A 19,879-nucleotide genomic window follows, 5' to 3' on the forward strand; every position below is an offset into this window, starting at 1 on the left:
TTAAATGAACTGAGTCTGTTAGTGGGAAAAATAATACTTATTAATAAATTGATAAATTATTGCTGAAACATTAGCAGCTCAGTATAGTTTTAATTACAGATGCAGTTTAACCCTAACTGCCCACCTAAAGATTATTTCTACCACTGCTGTCACTCAGAAATCACAAATTTGACCCTTCAAGGGATTACCACAGCCCTAAGTCCAAATTCTTTACATTGGTTATAAGATCCTTTATAATCTGGCCCTTGCCTTCTCTCTACTTCCTCCTCACTTGCTTTCTTTTTGTTTGTTCATTTTGTTTTGTTTTTTAAATGCAATTTTATTGAGATATATTCATACATGATGTAGTCACCCAAACAGTACAATCAATTGTTCACAGTATCATCATATAGTTGTGAATTCATCACCACAATCACTTTTTTGAACATTTTCATTAAAATAAAATAAAATAATGAAATAAATAAGAAAAAAATGAAAATACAAATAAAAATTTTAAAAAAAGTATGAAACACCCAAACCATCTCATACTCCTTTCCCCCACCCCTATTATTCATTTACTTTATGTTCCCCTTTTCTCTACTCATCTGTCCATACACTGGATAAAGGGAGTGTGAGCCACAATGTTTTCACAATCACACAGTAACACCATATAAGCTATTTAGTTATACAATCGTCTTCAAGAATCAAGGATACTGGACTGCAGTTCAACAGTTTCAGGTATTTCCTTTGAGCTATTCTAATATGTTAATACCTAAAAAGAGATATCTATAAAATGCATAAGAATAACCTCCAGAATGACTTCTCAACTCCATTTGAAATCTATCCACCACTGAAACTTCATTTTGTTTTCATTTCTCTTCCCCCTTTTGGTCAAGGATGCTTTCTCAATTCCACAATGCCAGGTCCAGGCTCATCCCCGGGAGTCATGTCCCATCTTGCCAGGGAGATTTACACCCTGGGAGTAATGTCCCACATAGGGGGGGAGGGCAGTGAGATTACCTGCAGTGTTGGCTTAGAGAGAGAGGCCACATCTGAACAACAAAAGAGGTTTTCTGGGGGGTGACTCTTAGGCACAACTATAAATAGGCTTAGCCTCGCCTTTGGAGTAACAAGCTTCTTAAGGGCAAGTCCCAAGATCGAGGGCTTGGCCCACTACAATGGTAGTCCTCAATGCTTGTGAGAACATCAAGAATTCCCCAGGTGGGGAAGTTTAATATTTCCAGTTTTTTTCTCAGTCCCTCAAGGAGGCTTTGCAAATACATTTTTATTCTCTGCCCAAATTACTCTGGGATGTATCAGTGCTTCATGCTAACCTGTACAAACCAAGCAGATCTCACCCCCTATTCAAGGTACCATGTAATTATAGTGTTTGAATAAACTGACCATGCAAGTTAAATTATATAGTGTGCTATAGAGAACACAGATTTTCTAGCAGATAAACATCAACTCCTTTGGTCTCACAAGTTTTAAAATACAGTCAATATCATCCTTTTCCCTTTAGTGTGGTTTACCATAGCCCTAACCGAGTCCATTTTGTTCATATCTCTAATTAAAGTCTGATCTCTTTTTTAGCTTCTTTAACATTTGCTGTATGGGGTAATGCTGACATTCATAGCTGCTGAACTCTGGCTCCGAGTCTCAGGTGTCACACAGAAACCTGAGGTTCCAGGGCCCAACCAGGTTATACACAAAAAGCTCAGCATCTCAGAATTTAGAGACAACTGTTACAACTCATGAATAGATGTGACTTCTGTAAGAGCTTACAATCTAGGAACCTTTACCATAAGCCTTCCCCTGATAACCTATGCTCTCAGATTCAACTCTCAGAGTTTGCACATTATAGTTAGTCCATATTAGTGAGGTGTGATAATGTTTGTCTTTTCAATTCTGGCTTATTTCATTCAACACACTGTCCTCAAGGTCCATTCACCCAGTTGCAAACCTCAACAACCCTCAGTTGCTTTCTATGTTCTAGCTCAGTGGCTGGCAAAGCTCAGCAGCATCTCCATCACTTAAGAGCACTTTAGAAATCCAAATTTATTAATTACTTAATCAGAATATGTGAGGAAGGAGTCCAGGAAACTTTTAACAAGCTATCTAAGAGATTCATATGCACATTATAATTTAAGAACCACTGCTCTAGCCATCCTGAATTGCCTGCAGATTCCCAAATCTGCCCTGCCCTGCTCTCTCTCTGCACATGCAACTACCTACCCACAGTGTTCTTTTACCCCATTCCCTACAGGGACCCCATCTGCCTTGACTCCTCATCTTGCAAGTCTTAGCTTGGAAATCACTTCAAAAGGGAACTGAAAGGGAAGAGGAGAGGTAGAGCTAACTTCTCCACTGTGAAATAATGACTAGGAAAGAGCATGAAGGAGGCCTCTCAGGTCTTGGAAATGTTCTATATCTTGCTCTGGTTGGTGGTTACATGTTTACACATGTAAAAATTCACGGAGCTTATTTGTTTATGATTTTAATTTAAAACATTTAAGTTTTAAATGTCCTATAAAATAAAATATGAGAAAATTTCACTTTCTCTACACCTGAAAAAAAAAAAAAAAGATGCTAAACCAGATGAACTTCAAGTTCCTGTTTTAAAATTCCATTCTATTATTCATTCATTCAACAAATATTTGAGACCTACTTCTATCGGGTACTGCTCCAGGTGCTGCAGATACAGTATTGATAAAAGAAGCAAAAATCCCTACCCTTATAGACCTTACATTACAGTAGGTCTAGAAAGACAAAAAAACAAAAAAAAAAATACAGTGTGTTGGATAGCAAAAAACAATGCAGAAACAAAGCAAGGAAAGGAGATAAGAAGGGATGATATAATTTTAAACAAGGTGGCCAGGAAAGGCCCCACAGAAAGGGTGATATTTTAAATAAGACCTGAAAGAATGAGGAATTTAGGCATTTGGATATCTGGAAGAACAGATAGCAAATGTAAGAGCTTTACGGAACTGTGAGAAAAGGTAGCTGAAGAGAAGTGAACAAGGGTGAGAATAGTAAGAGTTGAGATTTAAAAAAAAAAAAAAAAGGAAAGAAAATGAAAGAGGGAGAGAGCATTATGCATACTTTGGCCTTTCCTCTACATGAGGCGGAAAGCTAATGAAGATTCTGAATACAGGAATAGCATGATCTGATTACATTTTAACAGTATCAGTCTAGCTGCTAGATTGGGACACACTAATGGGTGGGGGGTAGCCAGTGGGTATGACAGAAACAAGAAGACTACTGAAGAATCAGGCAAGATTATTGGTAACCTGGACCAGGTGGAGCAGCAGTAATGGCGAAAACTGGTTGGATTCTGGATAGATTCTGACGGCAGAGCCAATAAGATTTGTCCCTGGATTGGATGTGGGCATAGAGAAGGAGGAGTCAAGGATACCCAGATTTCTGGGCTGAGCAAGTGCAAGAATGGAGTTGCCATTTACTGAGTTAAGACAAACTGTGGGAAGAGGAGGTATCTGAGTAAAGTTGTGATTCATCATAGTTGTCTTCAAAACTAGATTATCTTCCTGACTTACTGATTTTTTACATCAAAAGCACCATCATTTCCCAATTCCTTTCTATGACCAGAATTTTAGAATAAACCTCAACCATTCACTCTCTCCAAAACAAAAAGACACCAAAGTATTTTCAAGTCTTCCTTAACTCACCATGTCAAAAGAGTCGCTCTCTTTCATCCTATTATGCAAGCAGTCTACCAGGATCTCAATATTTAATAACCAGACTAATTCAATGGCTTCTTCTCCCCAGTCTTTTCCTCCTTCCGTACCACTCCAATTCTTCATTAAAGACTAGCTTAACTGAAATCTCTTCTATTTAGAAACCTTCCGTGAACACTAACCCAGGCCACACTTATCTTCTTCTGAGCTCCTAGAGCTCAATCACTTATGGTATCTTTATAGACTACCTTGCAATTAAATATATACTGTCTCCCACTCCCATATAGACAAAGCCTCTTAAGGGCAGTGACTAGATTTTATACTTCTTAATATCTGTATTAGTTGGCCCATGGTTGGCACTTAAATGGTCACTGATAAGGCTGATGCAAATAACAGCTTCAGCTGGCATAAGATCAGTAAACTGTGGATAGATTTTTTTATAAGGAAAAAGAGAAAGAAAAAAGAATGGGGGCATATTCATGTGTCATGATCCCAAGTCAGAATTTTCTTTAAACCATGTTCTTATAACTCTCAGATCCTCAGCATCACTTTTCTAAAAGTCACCCTTGTCATTTTTCTGGAGGGAGAAATCAGACATCTGGTATTCCTTTCAAAACAATGGTTTTACACACCAGTGTTCACAATCAGCTAAACACAGAAAATCTTAAAAACCAACTATCTGTGTGGTCTTGGGCAAGCCAACTACCCTGTGTACATCAGTTTCCTCATACACTAATGAAGAAGTTGGAGTAAATGATCTCTAAAGTTGAATCAATCTCAAATTCTCTGCTTTAGCTTCTTTGGAAGAACTGAATGGCTAAAATTTTACTACCTATGTCTTCAGTTTATAAAATGGGTAATTATCTGTTAATTATTTTAAACACAATGAACAAGCACCCATATTCAGAAAACAGTGTAGTACTGTGGAAAAGCACAGAATATGGAGTCAGACAGACCTGGATCCAGTCATAATCCCCTCTCACTAAATATAAGACCTGAACAAGATATTAAATCTCTTTGAGCCTGTTTCCTCATATAACGGAAATACCATAAATTTCTTGGGATTTGTTTTCAAAATTAAAAGCAATGTATGTAAAGCAATCACCAAGCCAATATAAACATACACACATACTTGCAAAAATCATTTTCCATACAGAAAGCAGCCAAGGTAAAATATCAACCAAATCAATACTCATGTACAAGATTTGAAATATCTAAACTAGTTCATATCTTTCCTAGCAATTTTAGATACAGGGATGAGTAGTTGCTTCAAAATTCTGCAAGTCTTTTCTGTAAGTTTAACAGAGTAACCCTTAACTCCTGTAGTGCTGGGAGTCTCGCTTCTTAAATAAGAGGAAGCACTTCAGTTCTATTATGAGTTTGTGGTCAAAGGGGCAAGAGAAGGACATAATTTAGAAATCCTAAAATTTTAGAAAAATAGGATAAGAATGAGGTTTGGGTTTAAGTCATCTCGGCGATTATGAAGGCATTAATCCTATCATCAAGAATTGAAACATGTAATGAGATCCAAATATTGTATAAAGAAGCAAAAGGTATTCGAAAAATAGTAAGACAAATATAAACCTGCCTTTGAGTCCAGGAGGAGAAAGAGTCATAAATAATAACAGCATACTAATGAATACAAGAGAATGAATGAACAAGACACAGAGCATGATTAACCCAGAAAGTTGAGAGAGGACCAAAGGACAAAGAAGACCTAAAAAGCAGTAGTAACTGAACTGTATACTTGTAAGTGGTTAAATCATTAATTTTACATTGTAAAAGTTATCAGAAATTAAAAAAAAAAAAAAACCTCTCTGTTCTGGAGGAAAAAAAAGCAGGTACTATTTGAGTTGTACCTTGAAAAATCAATACAGTTAACCAGCAATAAAGAGGAGAACATATACAAGAGCTCTGAGTCAGGAAACAGTATGGCTCATTCAGTAAACTGCTCGTATTAACACAGCTGAAGCCTGGGATTTATAGTGGGGGAAACACAGGAGATGAGCCAGATGATGAAGGGCCTTGAAATGATAAGACTAAATACTGTAGGTAATGGAGAAGGATGGTTGTAAGAAAGAAGCAATGAACAGATCAGTACTGTAGGATGATCACTTTGCCACTAGGGTAAAGGATGGATTAAAGGGGGTCAAGCCTGAAGACAACCGATAGAGACCTTATTCTATACCCAGAGTTAAAGGTATCATATAGATATCCCATTAGAGAACCAGGAATCAAAAAATAAAAATAAGGTATTAACAGATAAAGCTATATTATCAAAAGGAAATCATTTAGCTTCATGAATGTATATTCTGGAATTAAATATTTCCTACATATCTCAAAAAGGAAGACGCTTCTGAAATTAGGTATGATATATAAAAATTATATATAACAAGTGGTATCCTGAGAACCAGCCACTCTTACGGCATTTATTCCTTTTTGTACATATAATACTGCAGATCTGCAACATAAAACCCAAGGCAATAGAATCCTCGAAATTGGATCTTATATTGCTTACCAGTGGGGGCTCTCTTGCTCTAATACTATGCATATGAAAACTGAGGCCTTGAGAGACTAAGGGGGTTACCCAAGGTCACATGGTCAGTGGCACCAATGAAGATTAGAACTCAAGTCCTAGAAGATGCTTTAGCATATCATATTTATGATTCTAGAATTTTGAATGATAAACCAAAAGACATCTTGGTACTGTCATTTTCAACAATGTAATAGTGAAACTAAAGACCTATCATTATATTTCATATGCCCCACAAGAAAACACAACTATTAGATATGCATATGTTTGACAAAAATACATCTCTTCCTAAAGTTTGTGCCACAATTAAAAAACCAGCTCTCTCATCACACAGACACACCCTAAACTTCTCTAGGGAGTCTAAAAACTTCTTAAATTCAGGAAACAATTAAATTTGAAGAAGACCTAAGATTAATTTATCTTTATATAATTAAATATCCAATAATCTAAGTAAATTTCCACATTTCACTTTGTCTTTTTCTTATTTTGTTGTGCTTCATATTTCATTCTACCCCCTAAAATTTTTAGATCTTTTCTTTCACTGGAACTCACAAGTAGACGTGGCAACATTGACAAAAAACTTATAAGTACTGTATTTCACAAATTCCATGATGGCCAAAATGTTTTAATTTTTGGACTCTTCTAATTTACACTTTAAAAAATGTAACGTCTGCTCACTGAAACAGATACCAATAACAGAGAAATATAAAATTACAAAATAGTGCTCTTCCATGCCTCTGCAACTACCTCGTGAAGAACCCCCCCCAACACTGATAAGTTTGATGTGTATGTATCCTTAAAGACTTTTTTATGCTTACATAAGACGCTAATCCAACTCAATATATATTTAATACCCAAATGCTACTGATCATAAATTTAGTCCTTTCTTTAATAATTCAGAAAGTAAATCATTATCTTGCTTGGTTTCTGGTAATCATGACTGGCATCAATTATTTTATCATCCAGGGGTTATATTAAAAAAAAAAAAAAAAGTGAGCTGAACCTCAATTATCAACATCACAATTATTTTACGTACTTATTTGTTGTCTTTGTCTCCCTCTTGATGTAGGCTGCAAAAGGACTAGAATCACTGTACCTCCAGGCTGTGAGATAATCATATACTTGTTGATTGATCAATCAGTGCTTACTTAGAAATTATGAAATCTGCTTTTTAAAAAAGCTATTGAAATCAACTTAATTTTCGCATTTATTTCTCTCAAAAAGATAGTCAGAAACAAAAGGATTACTTAGGTTTTTTTGACTTTTGTTCCAACCAAACTGATCAGTTTTGACAGCTGTAAAACTCAACCAGCCATTTTGGTTTGAATTATAACCAAAATCAAAACAGAACACCTGAATTTAAGCAAAAAGAAAAAAAAAGTTACATATTGCTATGCAAAATTCACATTAAAAAAAAATGACTGCAAATTTCAAGGATTAAATACATTATCCCTAATCTTTCTGGTTCTAAGATCAAAAGAAATGTCATTTTTTTAAAAAATGTCACTAGATTAAAGATTAAAGCAGTCAAAATTCTTTGTTTTGGGAGGCTCAAATTTGTCTGTTTACCTAAAATTACAGATTTATAGAATTACTAGGAGTATGGGGTCCACTGCCTGCCACATCAGACTTCATTCATAGGCCTCTATCAGAGTATGGAACCACTGTCAGGCAAACACACAGACTTTCTGACCATACATTTTTTTAAAACCAAATACACATAAACACAGGTCATTTTATTTGAATTCCACATAGGTCTGGGTTACTTAACACGAACTCAGCGTAAGATCAAAGAATAACTGCACCTTTACAATTAAACTGTTAAGCAGGATTGTCTAAAAAGAACTCCACTGATCATCCTTACAGGCTTCAGGCTACACATGTTCACAGCTCTAGCTCTGGGACTTCCAATTCCAATACACTATTTGGAGACAGCACTTGAAGTTATCCCTCTCCACAAATGCTTTTCAAAGAACAGAGAGACGACAGGGCACACTTCCCGACACTACTGGATTCTGCCTAACTCTCCAGCAGGACTTCAGGGCAGATCTGATAGTGCAGGATCAGCAGAGCAGGCCACCTAGAAGGAGAAGTCAAAACCACACAGCCTTACGGACCCTCAGCCGCTGACACTGTATCCACGCTCGACCTGCCAACGCTCACCTCCTAAGGAACCTACGGATTACTACTTGCCCACATAAGGTGCTGCCACTCTCTAGCTCCCAGAGCTCTAGCGAAACCAGCACGCCCCCTCAGGGATCCCGGGGCAGAGAAAAGAAAACTGCAGAACCAACCCACTATTTCTCCAACTAGGCAACAACACGGATCAATCTCCAACTAAGCAACGTAAATCTCGTCTAGAGAAAGAAAACATTCCAGGTTTCTGAACAGCCACAGACTGTCTACTTGGTTGGCACAAGATGCCACTAAAGCCCTCTCCCGCCCCAAACAGATCCAGAGCCCGCTGAGCCGCGCCCTCTCCAAGATCAGGACTGGACCTGCTAACTGTACCCCCCGCCCCCGTCGCCCCCGAAAAGGCTGGCGACCATGCCAAGTTACCGCCCCGCTCTGGGCAAAGCAGAAACCCCAGCAGAGACGCCGCTCTCTGTCGTACACCCTTCTGCCCCAACAAACGCATCAACGGGGCCGACCCCGGCCCCTGAAGAACGTAAATACATCGCCCTCCCGCCTGGAGACTTGGATAAACAGACTCTCGCCCGGAACTCGAATACGCTGCCTTTTCATTCCAAGAATGCCAAACAGACGCCCATCCCCGCTCAAGGGACCCCCGAGACCCCAATGATCTGTCCCTTCCGAGACGCGGAACCTTGCTAAACTGTGTTCTCTGTCCCCAAAGAGCCCGGGGTACCCAATGAATGGATCTCTCGTCCCGGAACCCCGCTATACCACCCCAAAAAACCTCGGGACCCTAATAAATCCTCCTCGACCCCTGGGACCCTCTATGCCGCCACTCCCTCCCTCCCCCAAGCCGGAAGAGCCCCAGGACCCAACAAAACGCCCCCTCACCCCGAGGAGCCCTGGCTCCCGCTACACCGCCCTTCGGCACCCGCACCCGGACCTCAGCACACCGCCTCCTCGCCCCGCGCACTCCCGAACTCAGCCAAGCCTGGCACCCACCAGGCAGCGCCGAACCGCCGCCGAACCGCCTCCGGAGCCGCCCCCGTCGGGAGCCCGCCTGCCCCGGCTGCTCCTCTTCCCCGCTCCCCGACCGCTCCGCAGCGGAGAGGCGCTAAGGGCTTCCTTACCTAGGCGGCGTCGGAGGGCGAGCGGACCGAGGAGCCCTGAGGAAGCGAAAGAGGAGGCAGAGAAGGGACGGCCCCAGGCCTGCGACCTGCAGCAACTCCCAACCTCTCCGCGAGGAGAGCGCTGTGTGAGCAAACCCTACCACTCCGCGCGGCAGACACCAAGCCACAGCCGAGCCCGCCGCTCTTCCCGCGAGATCCCAGCCACCGCGAGGAGCCTGGCCACGGCAAGGGGCGGTAGCGGCGGCTTCTAGAGTGAAAGCCCTCATAGCCTATCGGCACGGAGCAGGAGGAGGGACTCGGCTCCGTTACGACCAATTGTAAAAGAGAAAAGGTGATTCGCCCCGCTCACCGCTCACTCCCCTGTCGGGCTCCCTTGGCTCCCGCCTCTCGTCAATAAACTAGGGGCAAAGGTATCTGCGACCTTAAGTAGCCGGAGGCAATGAATGTTCACTGGAAGGTAACGGGCAACATGGCTTGACTTGTGTCTGATCGTGCTCAGCCGTCGTAGATACACCTGGTTCGGGGAAGAGGCCGGTCTACGCGCGGCTGTGGGCTGAGGCGTGGTTACTCTTGGATACAGCGCGGCCTGAAGTGGCGCAAGGGATTCCCATTTTCCCAGGTGAAGTCGCACACGCCTCGGTTTACCGGAGTCTGAACCTCCGTTGAATGCAGATTCTCCCTTTCCTCCATCTCGGCCTTTTCTCCCTCCCCACCTCAAACAGAGCCCCATTGTTAGGATGCCCGTGCTTGCCAAACCCCAGCTTAGGACTTGTGGTCTGACGAAGGACTCTTTTCTCATTCATGCATTTATTTCTACTTAAAGCTTTCCAGAAGGGTTAAAAGTAAATCTCACTTGAATCACTAGCATAGCAAATTCCAAAATCGTATGAAAAGTCGTATCTCCTGGAACGCACAGGACACTGAATAAATGTGAAAGAAATCTATGAGGAATGTGATATTTAACTGTATGAAATTTGGATCTGTTCCAGAAAATTCGGACTTTCCTGTCTTTTCCTCTGGAATGACAGCCACTCTCTTCACACTTAAATCCCGTCTCTTCATTGTTATGCCTATCCTGTAGCCTTCATTCATCTTACCCACAGCAGGAAGTGCCCTTTTTCCTCATCAAGGTTAACCCTCCACCTGTGCACAATATTCGAGTCATTCCCAGACTGTCTTATCAACTATCTTTTCCTCGTTACCAATTTCTCCCTCTAACCTAGCACCTTTCTCCCACAAACATGCTCTTCTACCCCATCCTTTGAACAGAACAGGATCACCCTACCTCTTCCACCCTCTCAAGCTACCCTATCTCCTTTCTTCTCAGAATCAAGCTTCTGGAAAGAAACATTTAAACTGTATTTGCTGTCTCCATTTTCTCATCTCTTATTTTCCCCGCTACAGTGTTGCTTTTGCCCACACAATCTTCTGTTCTCTCAGTGGTCATAAAAATCCTCTTTCTAATGGACAGGTGGTCTGTTTTTAGGCATCTTTCCCAATGACCTCTGCAACCTTTGGACAACGCTGACTGTCTCCTTTGGTTTAATGCAGCTCTGCCTACATTCTCGTGATCCTCTTCCTATTCTTCTGACAAAGAAGGATACTTTAGTTTGAAAACTGTTGCATATTGAGGTCTCCTTATCTTATAGCCATACCTTGTGACTAATAAGAAAAAAATGGCCGCACATTGTTTCACTCCTTGAGTGGCAATAAGTGGCTTAAACAAAAGGTGTTAGAATCCAGAGGAGGAGACATGACCATGAGACTTGAGCTGGGTTTTGAAACAGTTGGTTGGTTCCATACAAATGCAGAGCAGAAGTTGGAGCCTTTTAGAAGGGAAAAATTATGTGAGCTGAGCACAAAGGAAAGGGTGTGGAACAAGCATTAGTTTGCTAATGCTGCCAGAATGCAAAACGCCAGAAATGGATTGGCTTTTATAAAAGAGGGTTTATTTGGTTACACAGTTACAATCTTAAGGCCATAAAGTGTCCAAGGTAACACATCAGCAGTTGGGTTCCTTCGGTGGAGGATGGCCAGTGGTGTCTGGAAAACCTGTGTTAGCTGGGAAGGCATGTGGTGGCGTCTTCTCCAAAGTTCTGGTTTCAAAATGGCTTTCTCCCAGGATGTTCCTCTCTAGGCTGCAGTTCCTCAAAAATGTCACTCTTAGTTGCACTTGGGATATTTGTCCTCTCTCATCTTCTCCAGAGCAAGAGTCCGCTTTCAATGGCTGTCTTCAAACTGTCTCTCATCTACAGCTTCTGTGCTTTCTTCAAAGCGTCCCTCTTGGCTGTAGCTCCTCTTCAAAAGTTCACTCTCAGCTGCACTGAGTTCCCTCTGCCCATCAGCTCATTTGTCTGGCTCCATTGATCAAGGCCCACCCTGTATGGGTGGGGTCATGCCTCCATGGAAATACCTCATCAGAGTTATCACCTACAGTTGGGTGGGGCACATTTCCATGCAAACAACCTAATCCAAACATTCCAACTTAATCCCCACCAATGTCTGTCCCACAAGATTGCATCAAAGAATATGGCTTTTTCTGGGGGACATAATACATTCAAACCAGCACACCTGGTTATAAATTGACCTGTTTGGTAGATGGAAGATTCCTGCAGAACAACAGTGGGAAGTAAGATTAGAAAGGATTCAAAGAATAGAAGATAAAAGTCCTTGAATACCAGGCCAAACTGGTTCAACTTAATTCTGTATTAAGTAGGAATCAGGACCAACTCTAACATTTATAAGGCCCAAAAAAGGGCTACATGTGGAGGCCCAGATAGCGAATATATAACATTTATAGCAACTTGGAACACCAAATTTGAATTTAAAATTCTTTTGTCTTCTCACAATTCCATGCTAGAAAAAGGCAGGTCATAGAGAGATGGTTCCCACACAGAGCCTGCACTCTATCCTTCACTTCCCACAGCCATTTCAACCCTACACTGCAAGGGGCTACACTCCCTGCATATTCCACCCCACATGTCCAAGTTCCATTCCTACTTTCCTCCCCAAAAAACAGTCACCCCTTGGTTACTCCTTGGGTCCATGGGTCCCTATCTCAGGATCTAGAGGAAGAATCAGCACAGGCCCTGGAAATGAGCTCAGGGCCATTTGGGCAGGGAATTCTGGCTTCTGGGTACCTGGAGTGAGGTCTGAAGGGGTAAAGTCAGATGTGGGTGGGCACTTTCCTTTAGATCAATGGATTCCTGCCTGCTAGATAGGGATGCAACCAGAGGAGGACTAGAGGGGAACCCTTTAAAGCACAGGCCCTTCCCACCTGCATCTAAAATGGTGCTAACAGAGCCACCTAATTTCTTTAGTAGGGTACTGACACGTATAGTCAATCTATATCTTGAAGAATTAATCTGTTTTTCTATGTTTCCCACCCACTCTGTGCTCACACTGGTGTCTCAATGGCAGGAAATATACTGGAAAGAGAACTCTATTCCTAACTCTGTCCTTATGTGGCATCTTCCCTCCAACACCCAGTTTCATAAATTATGCCATTCTATGATTCCCTTATTAATTAGTGTATCAGAAACCTGGATGTCTCTCTCAGTGTGGGAAAATGGAAAAGACATGAAGAGCTCTCAGCCTGGAATAAAGCTTGGAACATTTATATTTGACTTCTAAATAAAAATGCTTTGAAAGTAGAAAGTCTTGAAGAGGCCCCATGTGAAGGGTACACATCCAGTATGAGTACTGAAAAGGCAGTAAGCCACCACAGACGGGGGCCACCCCTCTCACCATCTGTCTTTATGGCACAATGCTTCACTCTGTGGCCTGACAGTCACGCTCTGTTCTTGCAACCTCTCCATCTGGTACCAAGTGGTCTCTTCCTGACGTTGTGCAATAAGAGCCACCAAGGAGCCAGAGCCACTACAGTTTCTAATTTAGAGACCCAAACCTAGAATTCTGCCAATGGATTCTGCATACCTCCCAGTGGTGCTGTGGATGATTTTAGTGGAGACTTTGGTGCTCACTTGATTCCAGGACTCATTCTCCTAGCCTCATTCTTAGCATCTGTGACTGGTCTTTGCCAACCAGCAGCACAGCAGAACCAGCTGGCTTCGTACTCAGGTCTTACCATCTGCTGCCTGTGTTCTGACCTATTAGTCTAGGTAAATACAGCCAAACATATATATTCCCATTCAAACCCAGTCTTACTGGTGTCCCGCTCTCTGAGCACACCTTGAGCCTCCTGGTCACTGCATATTCATTAGGACCACAGAAAACGGTAATGTGTCAAAAGCTGAAAGAAGAAATCTAGCTTTCTCATACTCAATTTCCAGTCTGTCCTCTTATAGTCCTTGGGGACACCTATTGGTTAGGTTGGAAGGCTGAAAGTCTGTGTGAATTAACCTAAGATTTAGGGAGCAGTATTCATCCATCCATTTGTTGACCCCAGACTAAATCCCTGACTTTGGTTTGGTTTTGCAGATGCCCAGTCACAAGGAGTGTAAACCAAGAGAATTGTGGTGGTTTTAAAAGATGTCCCCAAATTCTTTGATACTTCTCCCTTCAAGAGGTATTCCCTTGAGTGTGGACTGGACCGAGTTACTCAGTTCTAACACATAGAATATGGCAGAAGTGACAATATGTGACTTCTGAGACTAGGTAATAAGAGGCATTGCAGTTTTTCTTGCTTAGTCTCCCTGTCTAATCACTCAGTCCAGGGGAACCAACTGCCATGCTATAAGGATTTTCAAGCAGAGCTCCATGTTGGAAGAAACTTAAGCCTCTGGCCAATAGCTGTGTGAGTGAGTTTCTTGGAAGCCCTGTCCAGCCTACAGGCAACTGCAGCCCTAGGCCACCATTTTCACTGTAACCTCATGGGAGACTCTGAGCTACAGCTACCCAGCTGAGACTCTCCCAGACTCCTGGCCTACAGAAATTGTTTAAGGTAATACATGTGCACTGTTTTAAGTCACTCAATTTTGGGGTCATTTGTTACACAGCAATAGATAGTTAATACAAGAGTGTTGAGAGTATCAGTCTATCCCCACAAATATCTAAAAATTCACAACTTACTAATGATCAGGCACTAATGTTATCTAAAGAACAAAAGACAATGGATTTGTAGTCATAATTTAACACATCTAAAATTCAAGGGCTGCAACTCCAAAAGAAAGTGGGAGAAATCATTTGTTGGTGAGAACAAAGATTCTGGTATCTTCAGACTGTTAACAACATCACAGCAATTGGAAATAAGAGCAACTGTGAAGTCATTTGAAGGCAGTTAATAGTCAGTCTTGAGCACTAGGGAAGCCTTTCACTCCCCAAACCATAGTGTGTTTCACAAACATACTATGTGTTCTGGTTTGCTAATGCTGCCGGAGTACAAAACACCAGAAATGGATTGACTTTTATAAAAGGGGGTTTATTTGGTTACACAGTTTCAGTCTTAAGGCCATGAAGTGTCCAAGGTAACACATCAACAATCAGTACCTTCACTGGAGGATGGCCAATGGCGTCTGGAAAACCTCTATTAGCTAGGAGGGCACATGACTGGCATCTGCTCCGGAGTTCTGGTTTCAAAATGGCTTTCTCCCAAGATGCTCCTCCATAGGCTTCAGCTCCTCAAAAATGTCATTCTTAGTTGCTCTTGGGGCATTTGTCCTCTCTTAGCTTCTCTGGAGCAAAAGTCTGCCTTCAAAGGCCATCTCCAAAATGTCTCTGTAAGCTGAAGCTCCTCTCTCAGCTCCTGTGCGTTCTTCAAAGTGTCCCTCTTGGCTATAGCAAGCTCATTCCTTCTGTCTGAGCTTATATAGTGCTCCAGTAAACTAATCAAGGCCCACGCTGAATGGGCAGAGCCATGCCTCCATGGAAATTATCCAATCAGAGTTATCACCTACAGTTGGGTGGGTCACATCTCCATGGAAACACTCAAACAAAGAATTACAATCTAATCAACACTAATACGCCTGCCTACACAAGATTGCATCAAAGATAATGGCGTTTTGGGTGCCATAATACATTCAAACTGGCACACTATGCTTATCCAATCTTGTGGGGAAATATATGTTTCCATGAAAATAGAGAAAAAATTTCAAACATCCTCTTACCCATCCAGATTAAGCATAAGAGTTGAAAATTCCATCTATAGGAGCCCTGTCAAAATAAAATTGACATGCTGACACCATTAAGTGCCCATATGAGAGTAGAGTGTGTTTGACAGCAGGAAGATTGATATTTTTTTCCTGAATAGTCTATATTTCTGAAGTCTTAACATTGTCAACTAAGATTAGGTGGGAGAAGAATTTCCCTATTAAATTAAAAATGAAGAAGAATCACATAAAAAGGAGACCAATTAGCTGAGTTATGTACATTGCCTGTCTAAATTCATTTTACAAATGTAAGAACCATATAAATGGGCCATACATAGAAAAGAGTCAAATAATTTGCAAGTTGACCATATGATAACTTACAGTTAAGAAAATATATTTGAGATACATTTGCATCTTTGTGATTCCACGGATACTATGGTCTTCTTTGTTCCTTAGGAGTGAGGGCATAAATGAAGTTTTTGAGCCATAAGACCCAGAGCAGCTCTGAGTTCTATATCCTTACCTCAACCCCTCACTATCAAATAAAAAAAAAAATCAAAATCAACAAATACTGGATGGATGGTTACTAATTGTAAGGCATTGTGAAGAATGCAAAGTATCAGCCACAATTCCTGCTCTATAAAGGCCTTACAGAATAGGCGAAAATCAGAAAAATACAGTGCCAGTATTATGTTCTCAATCTTTAGCAGAAAAATTGATGAAAAAGCGTCCTTGGCAATTACTCTTGATTGCCTGGCCAACAGCAGGAACCCCTTTCTTCCTTGCTAAGAGAACCCTGACTTTGTTCATCAATATTCTCAGCCAAGGAATGAATCTTGTTTTAGCAGCTATTCTATTCCTCTATGCCAGATATTCATTTTTCTTTGCCTCCTCTCCAGGTGATTCAAGCTTCCTGGGTGGCCTTTAGAAAAGTTTTTTCTTTCTGGGAAATATCCCTTTCTACCTGCTGCCTTCTTCCTTCTGTTTGGAATTTGGGTATGAAGATGTGGTATTTGGGGCTGTGACAGCCGTCCAGTGGCCATGCAGAAATAAGATCACGAATGATAAATGATAAAAGAATAGTGTAGACAAGAAGAGCAACAAAAATGCAGGGCCAATAGAGACCAATTACATTTGGAATGATATTATGGATATATATATTATCCATTCCCTCATCTTCTGTCTGGCACCCATTCCCTCTTTTTCTGGTAACAGTATCTCCATTTTCCTTGGGGAGCCACGCAACCCTCATTCTTAGTTCATGCAGTTCAGTGAGGCTGACCCACACATGGGTTTGGGAGTAGACACATGACCCAGACCTGGTCAACCAGAGCACCATGTTTCCTAGCTATAGCAATAGGTTCAGGATGAGCATATGATCCAAGCAAGGCCAATGAAAGCCTTCTCTAGGACCTTTGTTGTAATTTTTAAGAAGCAAAAGTTAGTTTTCCCTGAGGTTGTTAAGCTGGTAGGATGTAAGCCTTGAGTTTCCAGGGCTACCACATGAATCTGATTGGTGCCTACTCCCTGGTTATCCTTACACAGAATGAAATCAACTCACAAGAAAGCAGAGACAAAAGAGAGACAGAAAGAGAACTGATAATATCTTACCTAAAGTCATATCTAACATCTATCCCTGGACTTATCAATTACATGAGCGAATAAATTATATTTTTTATTAAACCAGTTTGAGATTTGGGCTCGTCACTGGCAACTGAAAGAGTCCTAACACAGGTGGCCAGGGACTGGTGTACAGAGAAAAGTGTGATACAAGCAGGACTCTCAGGAAGGAAATAATTTTAATAAGTAGATAGGGGGTTGACTTTCCAGATGGAGTAAAACTTGTAAACAAAAGCTTAGAGTCAGTGAGTAAAGTCTGATGGAAGAAACAGTTCACCCTAGAGAGTAAATCAGAGTCAGGGTCAGATTATGGAAGGGCTTGAAGGCTGGAAGGATCTGAACTTTATTCTGAGCAACTCCAATCCATCAGAGGCTTTTAAGCAGAAGAGTGGAAGTCAAACCACTTGTTGGGAAAGATTAATCCAATAGAATCTCACAGGTTGGATTAAAGTGGGGAAAATCAGGGCATGAGACAATGAGGGCAGAGCCCAAACACAGATTCTGCTCAAGAAGAGCTGATCTGAACAGTAGGTGACCACTCAGTAGAGCAGACCTAATCAGTTTTTATTACCAATTAAACTCTTGATGAAGTTTTTATTTAAAGACACAGTATTTAAAATTGGTCATATCTACATTCTGATATTTACTGAGCAATTGACTCTGAACCCAGCACTCTGCTAGATGTTTGGTACATAATAGTGGACAAGATAGCTGTGAAGCCTAAGTTCAATGACGTATACTTCCATAAGACAAATAACTAAACGTAGCCATGATAAGTGCTGAGAAGATTTTTGAGTACTATGCGGTTATCAGTCAGGGAGCCTAATCACTGTCTGGTTAGGTCCCTGGGAGTCAGGGAAGGCATCCCAAATGAAGTAACATTTTAGATGAGAACTGAAGCAGAGGGAAGAGTGAGCATGGTGAAGGGGGTTGACTAGTAGAAAATACCAAGTGGAAGCATCCTAAAATGAGATTGTATTTTGATCAAGTGTCTGCCAAAATCCTAATGCGGTTTTCCTCCAGTCATGTGTAAAGAGACTAAAGAGTTAAGTAGGAGACTGGCTCATGCAGGGTCTTATGTGCTGTGAAAAAGATTGGGCATTTTACCCTAAGAGCAATGTTAGATTTATTTCTGAGGTTGGCCATTTGCATTCTCTTATTGGATCACAACAAGGAGCAATACCTGCCCTTCCAAGTTCTAGGAGGTAACTGAGTTTACAGAGAAGGCTTTGGATGAAAGTTTAGTTCCCAGTGAGAAGCCGAAGATGGGACACAGCCTCATGTATATTCGAAGTAGGTGGTCATCAGAGGGTGTGACTATAAGGTTTTGGAGATCTCCTGTATGGTGGTTTGAATTGTGTAGCCCAATTTGGACATGATCTTGGTCTTGGTTCACATTCTGGTGGATGTGAACCCACTGTAAATAAGATCTCTTCAAGGTATTACTTCACTTAAGGTGTGGCCTAACTGAATCAGGCTGGGCTTTAATCTGGAGTACAGGAGACCTTTATAAGCAAGGTGAAAGACAGACACAGAGAGAAGCCAGGAGGAGCAGTTAGAAGTCAAAAGTGAACCCAGAAGAGAAAGGAGAAGATGCTGCCAGTGCATTGCCATGTGACATAAACAACCAAGGACCAAGGATTGCCACCAGCCAGCCCCCGATTGCAATGGATATAGGGAGAAAGCATTGCATTGCTGAGGCCTGGATTTTGGACTTCTCCTAGCCTCAAAATGGTGAGCCAATAAATGCCCATTGTTTAAACCAACCCATTGTATGGTATTGTTTTAGCAGCTGGGAAACTCAAACACCCTACTTTGAAAATACTTTCCCTGCTTGCAAATCGATGTCTAAAATTCCTTGAAAAGGAAATGCCTTGATACCACAATGAGAGATTGACGGTCAAATGTCAGTTCCTCCAGGCAAAGGAACACAGCAATTTACATTTGCACTAAGGTGCAAACAACTGATCCCTGAACATTTCTGAGAGCAGGTTTTGAAGTCACCGAGTGTTGGAGGGCAGGAGGGTGTCTGATAGCAAAGGAGGAAGAAAAGTCCCAGAAAGGGGAAATGGATACACAAAAGAAATACTGGAGGCACCTGAGAAAATAGTACATGTTGAACAAATATTTGTAGGAAGAAATGAAAGAAAGGGAGAAATAAATTTCACAATTTTATTGAGGCTTGTCTTCTCTTTCAGGCAAGCAAATTGTCTCTTTTCTCCCTGAGCCCACAGATACCATGCATCTGAAAGACTAGGGGCAAAGAAAGAAGGGAAGAAAGCACAAATATATTTTCCAGAAGCCCTTGGGGTACATGACTCATGGTTTGTAATCCAGTTAGCTGGTCCTGGGACTAGGAAGTCAGACTATGTATGGCCTTGCCTTTAAGCCCTGATTAGAAAGACATAATACTTTTCCCCGGGATAGCCAGAGCCTGGGTAACAGGCAGAGTGTGAGCCCTGTGAGAATAGTGGGCAGATAACACCAGGAAGCAGATACCATATTTCTGTGCCTGCAAGCTTGAAGCCTAGCACCTGGATTGTGGTGACCCTGCATCTCTGAGGCCTCGTTTGCAGAAGCACTGACCTTCTTTTGACATTCTTTAGAAATACATGGAACAAACTGTTCATGAGCAACCCCCAGAGGTTTTGTTTAAACAGCCATATTGAATCATTATTACTGATTGTGTGTCATCCATACCTGTAGACTTCTTCAGATATGTTGAGGCAGAAAAGAAAG

The 19,879-nt window shown here is 41.5% G+C and overlaps 1 protein-coding gene across 3 annotated transcripts in view; it reads right to left on the reverse strand.

Moving 5' to 3' along the window:
- Positions 1 to 9,686, reverse strand: part of GLCE (glucuronic acid epimerase) — a 102,519-nt gene extending 92,833 nt beyond the window's left edge. For 2 of the 3 annotated variants that reach the window (XM_037833554.1, XM_037833552.1), the window contains exon 1: positions 9,474 to 9,686. The gene's annotated coding sequence lies outside the window, so the exon portion shown is untranslated. Of the gene's footprint in view, positions 1 to 9,234; positions 9,281 to 9,473 lie in introns of those variants that run through there. The other variant, XM_037833553.1, reaches the window with a different exon arrangement.
- Between the last annotated feature and the right edge of the window lie 10,193 nt (positions 9,687 to 19,879).

Source organism: Choloepus didactylus, chromosome 4 (assembly GCF_015220235.1).
Source record: "Choloepus didactylus isolate mChoDid1 chromosome 4, mChoDid1.pri, whole genome shotgun sequence".
NCBI classification, from domain to species: domain Eukaryota; kingdom Metazoa; phylum Chordata; class Mammalia; order Pilosa; family Megalonychidae; genus Choloepus; species Choloepus didactylus.